The sequence below is a fragment of the Cupressus sempervirens genome, chromosome 6, assembly GCF_028749045.1.
Source record: "Cupressus sempervirens isolate cs-2001-9-10 chromosome 6, ASM2874904v1, whole genome shotgun sequence".
In the NCBI taxonomy this organism is placed as follows: Eukaryota; Viridiplantae; Streptophyta; class Pinopsida; order Cupressales; family Cupressaceae; genus Cupressus; species Cupressus sempervirens.
The window spans coordinates 264,655,114-264,670,712 of record NC_143123.1 but is presented as its reverse complement, the minus strand read 5'-3'; the positions used below and the strand labels follow the sequence as shown (position 1 = coordinate 264,670,712).

At 33.6% G+C, this 15,599-nt stretch overlaps 1 protein-coding gene across 1 annotated transcript in view; it reads right to left on the bottom strand.

The window, feature by feature from the left end:
- Window positions 1-777: 777 nt before the first annotated feature.
- Window positions 778-15,599, bottom strand: part of LOC149552249 (uncharacterized) — a 146,047-nt gene continuing 131,225 nt past the window's right edge. Inside the window, exon 5 of the transcript XR_016352884.1 lies at window positions 778-1,456. The gene's annotated coding sequence lies outside the window, so the exon portion shown is untranslated. The remainder of the gene's footprint in view (window positions 1,457-15,599) is intronic.

Below are 15,599 nucleotides of genomic sequence, written 5' to 3'. Positions count from 1 at the left end.
ATAATTGTATTAAATTATTACTATTAAATTTTTATATAAATATTTGAGATCTAACATTGAACAACGACCATATATACAAAAATACTAAAAGTAAAACTAAACTAATTAATCAATATTAAGATTCAAATTTTATCTAGACATTTTTGTAAAATAATTAATTCTTTATAATAAATAATGAAACTGATTAAAAATAAAATATAACTCTTAAATCTGTACCATCTTTCATGCTCATTTTAGTCTACACCCACACCCAATTTCTTTGCAATTGTATTTATAGAAATGATTGTCTAAATAAAGTTGTAAAATTAGTAATCATATAAAAGAAGAAATTAGAGTGTTTAAAACTATGTATAATTGAAGCAAGGCCAACCTATTTCATATATCTAACAAGTTGGAAGAGGAAGCATCTCAAAACTACACGCAAGTCATATGCAAAACATATTTGAATGATGGTAATATTTATACTATGCGTAGATTAGGGCAGAAAATAAACTTTTTAAGGTTAATTTGTACAAATTCTAGAGTCTTATTTATAGAATTGAATACTAATATAGCAAGAATTTAGAGATCATCTTCTTTAAATAGTTGAAAATTTTTATAGGTTATAAAATAGTACTAAAATTAATAAAATTTAACAAATTCATCAGTAATTTTATAGATTATCAATAAATCTAATATATAAAATATAAGTTTAGAAAAATATCAAACAATATAAGATTATAAAAAAAATATGTAAATTATTTTCTACAGACATCTCAAGTAGTCACACAATACACATTATTAGATACTAAAATATCAATTAAAGATAACCATTCAAAATCAAATTCATAACAGGAAATCTCCAAAACATTGCAAGATCTCGATGTAGATCTTGCAATCAAATGGCTGCATCACCAACATAGGATCACTCTTACGAGCTACCTTGCAACGCAATGGCAAGAACCCCATCACACTCTATATGATGTTTACTATACCTAAAATTTGATCCTAGCCTTTGTCTACTCTGCTATCTGCTAATATGAAGTAGTTCAAAAAATATTCTTCGTCACCTTGTCCCTTTGCTTTCACAAAGACCTTCCTAAATGATGAGAAAGCATAGCATGCAAATTAAATTCAAAAATCTGCTCAATTGACAAATGTCATAACAAATTTCTATCAAACCTTATAAATATATAAAAAATTCTTTGATAATGTCAACTTCATGATAAAATAGAAATCCCTGTCGTGTTGCAGACTTTGCAATGATTTGAAACTTGCTCAAGCATTCAGAAAAAGTCATTGATTCCATAGCCTCGACTAGCTGTGTGATCGAGCTTTAAAAATTCAAGAACACTGTGTTTCAGACACCACTAAAATTCAAGGCCAACATAACTCAAACGTGCCTTGAGCTAACAACGTCTGCCCACTTCGAAGCATACATCCCCAGCCAACATCACTAACAATATTGGTTCAGAACCTGTACAAAATAAAATAAGTAAAACTGTAAGAAAATGCAGCAGAACCTCAATAACTTCAGTGCATGTGTCCACACAGTTTTATTAGATGCCCATTATTCCATCAAAATTGCTTGAACTGGCAGCCTTAAATAATTTTTCAAAACCACACTTTGAATGCAAACTGACCTTCTGTAAGTAATCCAAACCCTTGATGAGAAATCATCCATAAAACTACGAGGAATCACTGGAAGATTCATCATGTAAAATCTTATAGCATGTCCCTAGAAGCCAAATTGCACTAGCAGATGCAGAGGAACCTGTCAAGCAGGACCCCACAATGCACTCCGGCAGTCACCTCATAGACTAGCAACTGCTCTCCTTACTGTTGCTGTCCACAAAGATGTCCGAGACTCCCAGCAATAGATCTTTGAGAACTATCAGTGGAAGATGTGTCATTGTTAGACTCAAATACAGGAGGAGGAATGGAACTTGACCATAAGGTTGCATGTGGACATAAAGAATGATGTTGCTCTTCTTCTCTAACCTCTGCCACCGATTCTTCTCTGTGCAAGTAGAATGCACCACAGGCAATGATGGATGCTCGCTTGAGTCTGACAAACCCTTCACTTAAAGAGAATAGATTTCCACAATCCATAGATAATGTGACACTTTTCTGGATAGATTGTGTAATAGTTCTTTCATCAACGTATTGGATCACACTCCATGATCCATCATCAGAATGATAAAGAGAGCTTAAGAAGAGCATAAAAAATAAGAGTTGCAGACCCAACCTCTTCCTCCTCCTTTTTATAGCTAGTGTTGGGTCTGCAACTCTTATTTTTTATGATCTCCTTTACTCTCTTTATCATCCTGATGATGGATCATGGAGTGTGATCTGAAATGTTGATTAAAAAGTTATTACACAATCAACCTGGAAAAGTGTCAAAACAAACCCCTTCACTACCTAATAAGGATTGAAAATAAATGAAAAATGTATACTGCAGCAAACACTGTACATGGCACTAGAGGATTTTAACAATTTAGCATACGGGGAAAAATTATTTACAAACAGAACGACAGAAGAATAACAATAAGTAACGAGAAGCCAAATACTAGAGTTTTATAATTACAAACAAAGACCAGGTATTTTATACAAACACACAACTATGCACCTGTGCATACCTCGGACCCACCACCCTGAAAGAATTCGTGAAATATTTTCCTTGTCTCCATTATGTCTCAGGAAGCTACAAGTTCTCAACCTCCCATCTAAAGGTCGATCTGCTCATGGTTTTACCAGATTTACTTCCAAAGGATTGAGATCCTCTGGAGCACAGATAACCCGCATCTTGCACCAAACAGGGTATTAAGGGTCACAAATTCACGCCAATCAAGATCTTTAACAGTCTTAGAACAACACTTATCAGATTCTTTTGTGCATGGGTAGAACAATCCAATGTCAAATCTAGAGACAATGGAAAAAGTTCAATCAAGTGTGCCTCCCCTATATGTGAGTTTCATATATTAGTTGCAGTGAACTATTTAACACAGTGTCTCAAAGAAATGTGACCTCCTGGAATGTCGTGCCCTGCAGAATATCCACAAATAGACTTCTCAAAAGGCTCACAAAAATTTAAGCAAATGCAACCAGTATCTATGGAGTTAAAGTCCCTATCTGCTTGTGCCCAAATGGGAGATTTGGAACACAATATTGAAATTTATAAAAGAGTAAAAGCAGAGATTTTTGAACCTAATCAACACAGAGCATCCACTACCAATGCCAGTAAATGAATTTATCAGAGTCAATGTTCAAATTGCAGAATCGGTATAGACAGCATTTCATCTATGGACAGTTTTGTAAACCATAAAACTGATTTCTCACAGTATCAAGTGGTTGCCATTCCAATTTGAAAGTGCACAACAAGATTTTGGGTTTAGCATTTTCATATCATTTTAGGAGTTTTTTGTGGATGACGTAAACATTCAATTCAAGCCAGAAAAAGGTTAGAACCAGTTGACATGGTACTCTACAACACTGCTAAACTTTCAAGTAACTAAATCAAATTTCTGAACATAACAAAGTTAAATTAAGTAATTTGAATTAAAAAGAAAATTTAAAAATCAACATACAGAAAAGGGCTGGTAAATAGGTTCACGTAAAACCTTAATTAATAGGTAAACCAGCCTTAAGAAGAAAACAAAGAATCAACTTGCAAGAAAATTGCAGATCTCTTGAAGCAGATGTGAACACAAAATACAATAGAATTTGCAGAAAAATAATTCGAGAACACACATACGTCATAGATTCATATATCATAAATCTGTGGTGAATCATGTATATGTGCAAAGTCTGGCATGCAAAGTGAATGCCTGGAGAACAAGAGTTGCATGCAGCAGGAGACCCACAATTTGAAAAATTAACTTCTATAGTAGGAGGGAGGTGTGCTCCATAATGCTATAGTATTAGCATTGGCAGATTTTTGGACTGGTGTAAACTATGGTAAAAAGGTTGGGCTTGATTCTCAGTTAATTAATTCGAGCAAAATACTGGACATTCACCTACTTATCAACTGGTATGATTTCTTCTTTTAGATGGTGCTTGTACATAGACCTGTGAAAAGGCTTGATGAATTAGAAACAGTTCTATCATCTGTTCATGAGAAAAAGAGGGCAATCCTTGGTATTTTGGTTAGAATACCAGAGGCTATTGTGAGGAGTCTTTTGTCTCAGTTCAAGAAGTTAGGCATCCAAAATTATATTCTTCTGGGAGAAGCCACAAATTTGTTAGATGAATCGCTAGTAGGAGATATGCAACCATAGATGCAGATCAACTGCTGTGGATAATAAATTTTCCCAAGTTCCAGATTTTGGGGAGGCTCTGATTTATGCACAGATAATAAAGAAATCACTCCTACTCAGGTACAGCATCTGGCTAACAAAAGTGAGTATAATTCCAACAGAGACTATTTTTTCTACTGAAAGTTAGCTCAAGAATAATGCAATTCTTTTGGAGACAGACCAACAGCAGAGGGCAGGATTATTGTACTTGAAGAGCTCGGAAGCAGCAATATAGTCTCCATATGTGGAAAGGAATGATTGGATGCCCTTAATATGTGGATGGTCAATGCTGAACTTTTCTTGCATGACAATCATTTGCCACCAATCCTGATCTCAAACTTGTTAGAAATGGAAAAAGAAATATGTAAATAAGCAAAACCAAGAAAGAATCTAAGTGAGTAAATACATGATAAGATATTACCATAAAATAGGAGAGAGAAAGCTTCAAGCTCCAACACCATGAGACAAGATATTTGGAAAGGAGAAAGCAAAGAAAACCCCTTGTGACATTATGAATGAGGCATGAAAAGCCTAAGAAGGAAGAGAGAGAGAGAGAGCAATCGCTCATACAATAATTGAGAAGAGGAAGAAACCTCATTGTTAAATGAAAGAAGAGGGTCATCTCTTAAATAGAGATGAGAGAGAGGAGTTAGAATGTAACTCCAATGTCTATGAATGCCACCATTCATAAGTGTGTGAGGCCAAGTGTGAGATTCCTCTTAAGGAGGAGTAATCTAAAATTAGAAATTACAATAAATATTTGTCCTCACATATTCCACTAGATGAAAAAATAAGATGTAGTGGAAAAAGGACAAAAAAGAAATATATTAGGATACCTTGGCTTATATCCTAATATATTACAACAATAAAGGAAGGAGTTCTAACCTTGGTTTATAAATACACCAAGGAAAGATTACAACTTCTAACAAAACTAAAGTCATTGGTACACAACATGATTAATGAAGTGACATGTAATTGTATGTTGCAAGCATCCATGCAAAGAAGGTGGATTAGTCGAGTTTTATAGATGTGGTCTAAAATCCAATCCATCTTGCTTCAGTTTAAAAATATAGAGGTTTTACGTCATTTTCTTCTACAAAATTGCAGGAAGCATTTTTGTGAACTCTTCTTTTTATTTTCTTCAATCCTTCTAATGATTGGTTTAGTATAAATGACCTTCGTAGTGAACTGGCATTAATAAGTTTTATATTGTAGTGTTAATGTATCAGACTTAATCCTTATATTTTACTGTTATCACTGGTTCAAGATCAGAATATAATAAATAACTGAATGTGGTGAGAAATGTTTCCAGCACTTTAATCCTGGAGTCGATATTCAGAATCTCCCTGCTTTCAATAACTTGAAGACTTTAATATTTCTGTGTTCGTTGTATATGAAAGCAGAGGAGTCACAATGGTTATATATATATATATATATATATATATATATATATATATATATGCGGCAGTGTATGTAAAAGCAGAGGAGTCATGACTAATAGCCGTGACTCATATTTGAGTCACATCTATTAGTCATGGCTATTCTTGACTAAGCGCAGTTTTAAACAAATGCCCGACAACATATAATAAGACACATGCAAGCGCTCGATAACATATATCGAGTCTAATAAACCGACACCCAATAATTTGTAAGTCAGGTTTACATTCATATATGGATGAACCTCTACTTTAATGTAAATAGATATATATATATATATATATATATATATATATATATATATATATATATATATATATATATATATATATATATATATAATTATAATTTATGTCTTTAGTTTATATATATATATATATGTGTGTGTGTGTGTGTGTGTGTGTGTGTTTATCAAATATCACATATATAAAATGAAATAAGTATAATTATAAGAGTTATGTATAACTCTCTAACTAATCTATACATTAACACTCCCTCTTAGATTAGTAGGGTAAACACGTATAAGAGGTCTTTGATTAGAAGACATCTTTTATCCAATGTCAAATATAAAACATTGTAACACGTGAGAGTTTGGCCTACAAGAATATCAATTTCATGATATTCACCAATCTCTCAAAAGCAATGGCCTATCAGAAACATCAACTTAATGATGATCACCAAATGCTCAGTGTGGTAATGGCCTATCAAAATATCAGGGCATGATATACACCAAGTACCGAAAATATATCTATACAAACAACTTGTAGATAATCAAATTAATGATATCGACCGCCTAGTTGTTTGATTTACAAGACAAAGCCCTTACATGAAACACTTTCACAAAAATGAATCATGCTACAAGTTATTGTAAGGACATCACGTTACAACAACTTCTCTTGATACAAGTGAAAAACCTTTTGAAGTCGTCACTTCTTAAGAATTTAACACAAGTTTTATTTATTATATATGTAAAAAATAAATAAAGTACAATAATCAATTTTTCTAAGACATGTCCTCGAATTTTACAATCATACCAAGTTCTTTACGGAAAAGTTCCACCTTTTTCTTAGCAAGTGGTTTGGTAAGAATGTCTGCAATTTGATCCTCTGTACTAATATATTCCAGCTTGATTACATCCTTCTCAACCATGTCTCGAACATAATGGTAAGGTATCTCGATGTGTTTTGACTTGTTATGAAACACAGGATTAAGAGATAGCTTGATGCAGCTCTGGTTGTCACAATAAATAGTAGTAGGTGGAAGAGGCTTCCCAAATAATCCAAATAGAAGTTTCCTCAACCATACAGCTTCTCTTGCTCCCATAGATGCAACTATGTACTCGGCTTCTGTAGAACTCTATGCTACTGAAGAATGCTTCCGACTAAACCAAGATATCATTGCTGAGCCCAATGTGAAACAACATCCTGAAGTGCTCTTACGATTCTGTGAATTTCCTGCCCAATCAGAATCTATATATCCCTTCAAATTTAATTCAGTTTTAGAGTATTTGAGACCATATCCAATAGTACCACTGAGATATCTGAGAATGTGCCTTGCTACCACCAAATGAGTTTGTTTAGGTTTGCACATGAACTGACTGAAAACATTTACAGCATAACAAATATCAGGTCTTGTGTTCACCAAATACATTAAAGAACCAATTATCTGTTGATATAGAGTAGGATCAACACTTTCAGAATCTTCAATTGTTTCTTTTAGTTTCAGGAGATTTGTTTCCATAGGAGTTTTCATTGCCTTGCTATCCAACATGCCAAATTTTTTAAGTAGATCCAGAGTGTACTTGCCTTGATTTAGAAAGATTCCTTCAGAATGCTGCCATACTTCTAGTCCTAAGAAGTAGTGTAGTATTCTTAGATCTTTCATTTTAAATTCAGATATGAGAGCTTGTTTACATTTTTCAATTAAATGATCTTCTCCTGTAATCAAAAGATCATCAACATATAAAACCATAATTAACATATCCGCTTGTATTACTTTGTAATATAAATTTGGATCTGCAATGCTTTTAGAGAAGTCTAGTTTGGTTAGATGCTGATCTATCCGTTCATACCAAGCTCGGGGAGCTTGTTTCAATCCATATAAAGCCTTTTTCAATTTGCATACATGAGTTTGTTTATTGTACACTTCAAATCTTTCTGGTCGTTCAAGATAAACTTCCTCTTCTATAACACCATTCAAAAATGCAATTTTTCCATCCATTTGATGAATTTTCCATCCCTTGGATGCAGCAATGGCTAAAACAGTTCTGACTGAGGTATATTTGGCTACTGGAGCAAAAGTTTCATCATAGTCTATTCCTTCCTTTTGGGAGAATCCTCTAGCAACAAACCTAGCTTTGTATTTGTCAATACTTCCATCTGCAGCATGTTTTATTTTGAATAGCCATTTCGAGGAGACAATTGATTTATTTTTCGGTCTAGGAACAATATCCCAAACATCATTCTTAAGTATAGAGTTATATTCTTCTGTCATGGCATCTTTCCAGTGTTGATGTTTTATGGCTTCTTTTACATCAGATGGTTTAGATTTGGAAATTTCACTCATTAATGCAATGTAACTTGAGTATATATTAGGACGTTTCCTCTCCCTAATGAAATCTGAAGGAATGGAATAGTTTTCTTCAATTAGCTTTCTAGCCCATAAAGGTCTTTTCCTTTCCTCGGAGGTGTGAGTAATGTCCATAGGTTCAATTTGTTTATCTTCCTCCATTAGAGACTCCCTCTCATTATCAAGGTTTTGTTCTTCTAGAGTTTCTTTTGAATTTGATTCATCTTTAGATCTTTTGTAGGCCAAATCTTCATCAAATATTACATCTCGACTTAGTTCAATATTCCTTTGTCCAGGGATATAGATGCAATATGCTTTTGAGGTTTCACTATAACCTACAAAGATTCCTTTCTTTCCTAAGGGCTCTAATTTGGTTCTCTTTTCTTTAGGAATATGAACATAGACAAGACAACCAAAAATTCTTAGGTGCTTAAGATCAAGTTTCTTCCCAGTAAATACTTCTTCAGGAGTTTTAAATTCAAGATAAGAGGGGACATCTACTTTGAAGGTAAACAGCAGTATTTGAAGCTTCACCCCAAAGAAAAGTCTCAAGACTTTGATCATGAAGCATTGCTTTGGCATAATGAACTATAGATCTATTTTTCCTCTCAGCTATTCCATTTTGTTGTGGATTGTAAGGAACAGAACACTCCCTCTTGATCCCAACAGTTTTACAATAGTCTATAAAGATATCAGAAATGTACTCTTTACCATTGTCTGTTCTTAATACTTTTATTTTCTTTCTAGAAAGGTTTTCTACAATGGCTTTAAACTCTTTAAATTTAGAAAGGATTTCCTCAGATTCTTTACTTTTAAGAAAATAGATCCATGTCTTTCTAGAAAAATCATCCACAAATATGTAGTATAGAGACCCTCCTAGAGATGGAACTGACATATGACCACATAAGTCTGAATGAATAAGTTCTAGAATTTCTTTGGATTTGGTTTGACTATTATGGAATGTAGTTTTAACATTTCTTTGGATTTGGTTTGACTATTATGGAATGTAGTTTTAACATTCTTCCCTAGGGCACAACCTTTACAAGTTCCTTAATGATATGGATTAAGCTTAGATATACCTGTTACCATTTTTCCTATAGAGGATAATCCTCGAAAGTGAAGATGACTTAATCTCCTGTGCCAGATTTCATTTTCTTTGAAGGAATCATAAATTAGAGCTGAATGAGAGACAAAGTTAACCTGATAGAGACTTTCATGTCTTGAGCCAATTTTGTATGCATTTTTTATGTTAGAGTTCTTAGGCCAAGCTAAGACCTTTCCTTCCATAAATGTAATCCTGAGTCCTTCATCTTCAAGAGCAGAGATAGAAAGCAGGTTTCTTTTTATGCCGGGTACATATAGTACCTTAGTAAGTTCAACAGTTTTCCTTGATTTCAGATGAATGGTACATGTTCCTATTCCCATTATAGGGTAGCTTGAATCATCTCCAATGGTTACTTTTCATCCACATAGTCTTCTTGTAGAGAGTCTAACTACCCTTTGAAGCCTGTGATATGTCGAGAGGCTGCACTATCAATTACCCAAGTGCTTGATCTGGTTGATGCTTCACTGGAGAGTGCTGAATAGAAGGCATTATGTTCAGAATTCCCATTAGAGTTTTGAGTGGTCGCAAATGAGGCTTGAGTCTTAACTCTATCAGGACATCTAGATGTTGGATGTCCAAATTTATCACACCTATAACATTGCATTTTGGAGAAGTCAGTGTGCTTTTTCCTTCGTTTGAATTTTCTTTTCTTCTTATTTACTTGAGTAGATAGGGCATGTACTTCTTCTTTTGAGGAGGAAAGATTTTGACCTCGAGCTACTTGCATACACTCTTCTTGTATACAGTCAGCTTTTAGTCTTTCAAATTTAGGTAACTTAGACCAAGAGCATACCCCTTTTCTATAGGTATCCCATGATGATGGAAGACCTTTTAGAGCCATTATTCTTAACTCCTTTCCATCACATATATGTCCTACAAAAGAAAGTTGATTTCGAAGATCAGTTATTCTCATGAAGTAAGAGGAAATTTTCTCTCCTTTATTCATTTTAATATTTGACATTCTATCCTTTAATGTAATGATCCGAACAATAATGTTTATCTCAAACATATTTTCAAGAGCATTGTACATCTCATGTGCAGTGTCTAGTTCTGAGATTACAGGAAGTAGATGAGTTTTAACACTATCCACAATAATTTTCATAGCTTTATTGTTATCACTTTCCCATTTTTCTATTTCCTCATTTCCTTTAGGTGACGGGTTAGATTTTTCAATAAACTTATTTAAACCATGTTCTTTAAGTATAAGTTTCAGACGTAGCTTCCAGCCTACAAAATCTAAATCACCTTCTAGCCTATCTTCAAGTCTCATGCTATTCACCATTTTATTAACAATATCTGATGTTTCTATAACCTAGAAAATTTATAGTCTGATATTAGGATACTTCTTCTAAGCCTGCTCTAATACCATGTTAATGTATCAGACTTAATCCTTATATTTTACTGTATCACTGGTTCAAGATCAGAATATAATGAATAACTGAATGTGGTGAGAAATGTTTCCAGCACTTTAATCCTGCAGTCGATATTCAGAATTTCCCTGCTTTCAATAACTTGAAGACTTTAATATTTATGTGTTCGTTGTTTATGAAAGCAGAGGAGTCACGATGGTTATATATATATGCGGCAGTGTATGTAAAAGCAGAGGAGTCATGACTAATAGCCGTGACTCATATTTGAGTCACGTCTATTAGTCGTGGCTATTCTTGACTAAGCGCAGTTTTAAACAAATGGCGGACAACATATAATAAAACACATGCAAGCGCTCGATAACATATATCGAGTCTAATAAACCGACACCCAATAATTTGTAAGTCAGGTTTACATTCATATACAGATGAGCCTCTACTTTTATATATATATATATATATAATTTATGTCTTTAGTTTATATTTAAAATAACAGTATATATATATATATATATATATGTTTATCAAATATCACATATATAAAATGACATAAGTATAATTATAAGAGTTATGTATAACTCTCTAACTAATCTATACATTAACATGTAGGAAGCAATTTGATGGACATTGACACTTATTGTCATTGATGTCCAAGGTATGATGAAAAGAATTGTCATTGATGTCAAAACTGTGTGTTCAGATGCATAAGTTATGAAGATATAAAGAGGAAGCCAATCTATAAATAGATTGACTTAATATCAATCATATAAATAAAGTTCAATAAAAGAGGATACTGAAATATATGTGGTATTTTGATACAAATATAAACAGAGACTATTATAACAACATACGATATCAGTATTTGGTGGCTGTGACTACATTTAAAGCATGCTAGAATGAATAGATGTAATAAGTTGAACGACAGATATAAACAATATGAGCCAATGTTCTTCCTAAAACAGCCAATAACTATTTTACAAAGATGATGAAATATTGTTAATGTTATAATTCTGTCGGATAAATTATATTATATATATGAGATATATAGATAATATATGACAAATATTATTTATGGAATAATTAACATATATATATATATATATATATATATATATATATATAATCTTGTTATGTAACCATTATAATATATTGTGAGTATATTACTTGTGATATAACTATAACTAATGTAAGTTAATATATTAAAGAGACATGTCTCTCCAAGAGACATACCTCTTTATATCACATATATATTCATTCAAATAGTAACTTGGAAAATACATAAAAAATCTACAAGTGCTATTACAAGTTACAAAACAGATTATTAGATCCTATTTTAACATGGTATCAAAGCCAAGTTTCTCGAATACGATCGGAATATATGGTTTAGGATCTTTGGATCTCGTGGCTAGTTGTATTAATGGCCATGTTGTATTTTTACATTGAGACTGGTGTTGGGAGATAAAGGGTGTCAAGTTGGTACCTGCATAGAATGTCTAATCCAATTTAAACTGCATACTTCGCTGGTGCTTGAGGCCTTGTCTCTTACATGGGATCACCAATGAAAATGTTTGCAGAGAATGTAGTGGATGGATTATGAATAAGGAAATCAAATCAAGTTGATAGTTGATTTGGGTACTACATCTTATTTGAAAGACTAGATCTCGTGCACTCGGTGGATGTGCAGATCTAGCTCGTGTTTGGATCACTGGAGAGTTATTGCGTAAGGTTATCAATATATTGTTAGGACATCAAGAAAGGAGTTTTTATCGAAGCTTGAATCATTGTGGCAGGCTAAGAATGAAAGATGGCACATCAAACTATCAAATTTTGTTTGATCATTAAGGGACAAACTATTGAAGTGGTGTTGCAAAGTATATTTGTTGAGTGACAAAAGGTCGGTAATGTCAATACTCATTTCATATGTTTGTATGCTACGCTCAACAATGTTTCTTGACTTCCAATGCTTAAAACACTTTCCCAAGATATATGTGTCCCCTGTAAATGACAATGGTTGAATTGAAATAAGGAAGGGCTCACTCAATGTCTCATGTTTTGTGTCAAGTGGATGTTTGGAGATCTTGGTCCAATGCTTGCAAGTGAAACAATTGGTATTGAATTAGGTGTCAAAATCAATGTGTTCTGACACACAGTATGTCATGTCCCAGTTTTTGGCGAGTTTATGCAGTTGATGGAGTTAGCTCATCATAGCGACCCTCATGAGCTAACAGGGTGTTTTGGGGATCCCAATTGTGAACTTACTATTTTTAGTAAGTTTATTTTTAGCAATTGCTATTTTTGGCAGTGCAATGAGTGGCTTTGGCAATTGGTCATCACCTACAATTGATCGGGTTAATAATTACATGAGCTCTCATTTAGTTATTTTTTATTGAGTTGCTTTATTATAATAATGTTTAGATTATTATAATAATGACTTTAAAAGATATTTCTAAAAAGCGTATTGGAAAGTTTCTAGTGTTGAGTTCTTTTGGGAAACTTTCACAATTTCTGAAGTGGATTTTTTTACAAAACTTTGGCCAACGAAAGGTTATAAATGAGAGTTCATCTCATTGGGAAAAACATGCTTGAATATTTATTTGTTTTGGTTGCCTTTGTGGTTTTTTCCTGAGTTCTAAATATATAAGCCCTTCTTGAAGTATAAGGGTTTCTGAGTTTCTGAAGATTGTCTGAAGTCACTGCTGATGTATAGTGGCTTCATTGATTAAATCTTCTATCTATGATTATCTGTGTCTAGAAGATTGGATTTATAATTCTAAGAATTCCGAGTCTTGGAATTTGTTCTGGAAATTTCATTGCAAAGTTGTGCTGCTGTATACAGTTTACAATTGTCTTCTACTGTGTCTACTGTGGCTTGGAGATTCTGATAATAAATAATTTCTGATTGAAGGGTTACGTTTTTGGCTGAGAGTTTACATTGAATCTTGCTGGACGTATTGATATTTACAGTCTGCCAATTATTATTCAGTCTGTGATTTTAGAGAGACCCCCATATCATTTAGGGAATTGGTTCAAGGGTCAGTCGGAAATCAGTGGAAGGCAGAAATAAATTGGTGAGAGTCAGAAAACACCAATCAGAGAGAAATCAAGCAATCTGGAGAACTAGTGGCTGAGTTTGTGGGCAAACCCTCACTTCCAAATTGGTCTGTGATTCCTTTGAGGTTGGCAATCTGCAATTAGGATCTACATCAGTGAACTGAGGCATGAATTGGGCATTTAAGGAGGGAAATATTCATCATTTGGAGGTCTACACTACTGGTTACCTGTCGTATATCCTCTCCAAAGGCATTCTGCGGCTGCAGGCATTGCGACTTGGAGGGATAGCGGAGCCTAAGCATTGTGCAAAGTGAATCATAATTCAGGTTCCCATTTGTCATTATTTTACAGTTGAGCAATCAGAATTATATACATGTTTCATGGTGGTGAGAAATTGCAAGTTGTTGTCAATACTAGCTGTCATGATTTTAAAGAGTTAGTCTCAACATTAACTCATGGGAATTTGATGCTTTAATAGCTATTACACGAGTAACAATTCAGTTTCAGTATTTACATTTGAATGTATTTAATTTGCTAATCATACATGCTGAAACCCCAAAAAAGTACATTCCACATACCATAAATACGGTATTGACCAGCTATGTGCCAAATGTTTGACAAAATGCCAAACATCTGATTCATGAGGAAGAATTGGAAAAATGAAATTGCTGGAGTTATAGCCAGGCTAGGGGTTTTTACACAGTATTTTTCATAGCTTGGTCGCTCTATGCGGACTAAAACATTTTGTGCTAAGAAGTTGGAGGCATCATTGATGCTGAATTCAGAAGCACATCTTATATATAAGAGTTAGATCAAATTACAAATGGGTGGAAAGCGCATGCAAACTGTTTGAGAAAACGATCACCAAAATTAAATTCATAATAAGAGAGGTTGAAGAAATAATCAATTGCCAACTGATGAATTTGATTGGTTTTATAAAAGGCGGCATGGATAGCTGAATATATGCTCAAAACGGATTGTTGATGAACAACTAGAAAGCATTCAAGATAGCAGCACAATGAGGAGCAACCTAGCAAGTGTTGAGTGATTCATCACAAGCATCAAAAATTGTTTTTCAAATCGGGATGTGCAAGACGTATTCAAAACAAACTTGTTTAGACAACTTAAAAACTACATGCTCTCACTTAATGTTGCTCAACCTCTCTAGAGAAAAGATCCATTTGCAGAAGGTCATAAACAACTGTCTTCACATAAAGTCAGTGATCAAAATCTCTCAATGAAAGATCACCCAGTAATGGAAAATTTTACCAGATATGTGCTATGCAGTCATAACATGGGGGAAGAGGCCCAAAAGCCATGTGAGAGTGCAAATGATGATCACAGCAATCTCATGGCCTAAAGAAGTTTTGGTTCCTCTGTGATATGAAACATTGAACACTCTAGAAGGTACATGCCTCATCTATACATTAACATGTAGATGTGAGGAAATTGAAACCTCAAAGCTTAGATTTTATCTTTTAAACAACCATTGAAATATGGTGTATTTGGGTAGAGTGGATATCATGATAGATATAACATGACTGCAAGTGATATATAATCAAGTCTAATTTTAAATGTAATCAAACCGAGGGGATGCATTTAAAAGAGTGAAAGGCTTAAGTTGACAATTATGTAAAGTCACTCCATATCAAGTAATCAAGCTACAATCATCCTAGAAGGATGGATAGAAAACCTTGTATGTGTATCAGTGGTATTTCTCTTTGGGATAGTTAGTTTTATGAACTATTAGAAATCTCTCTAAAATGCCTTCAAGATGGATCAAGAAGCATAAAAGAT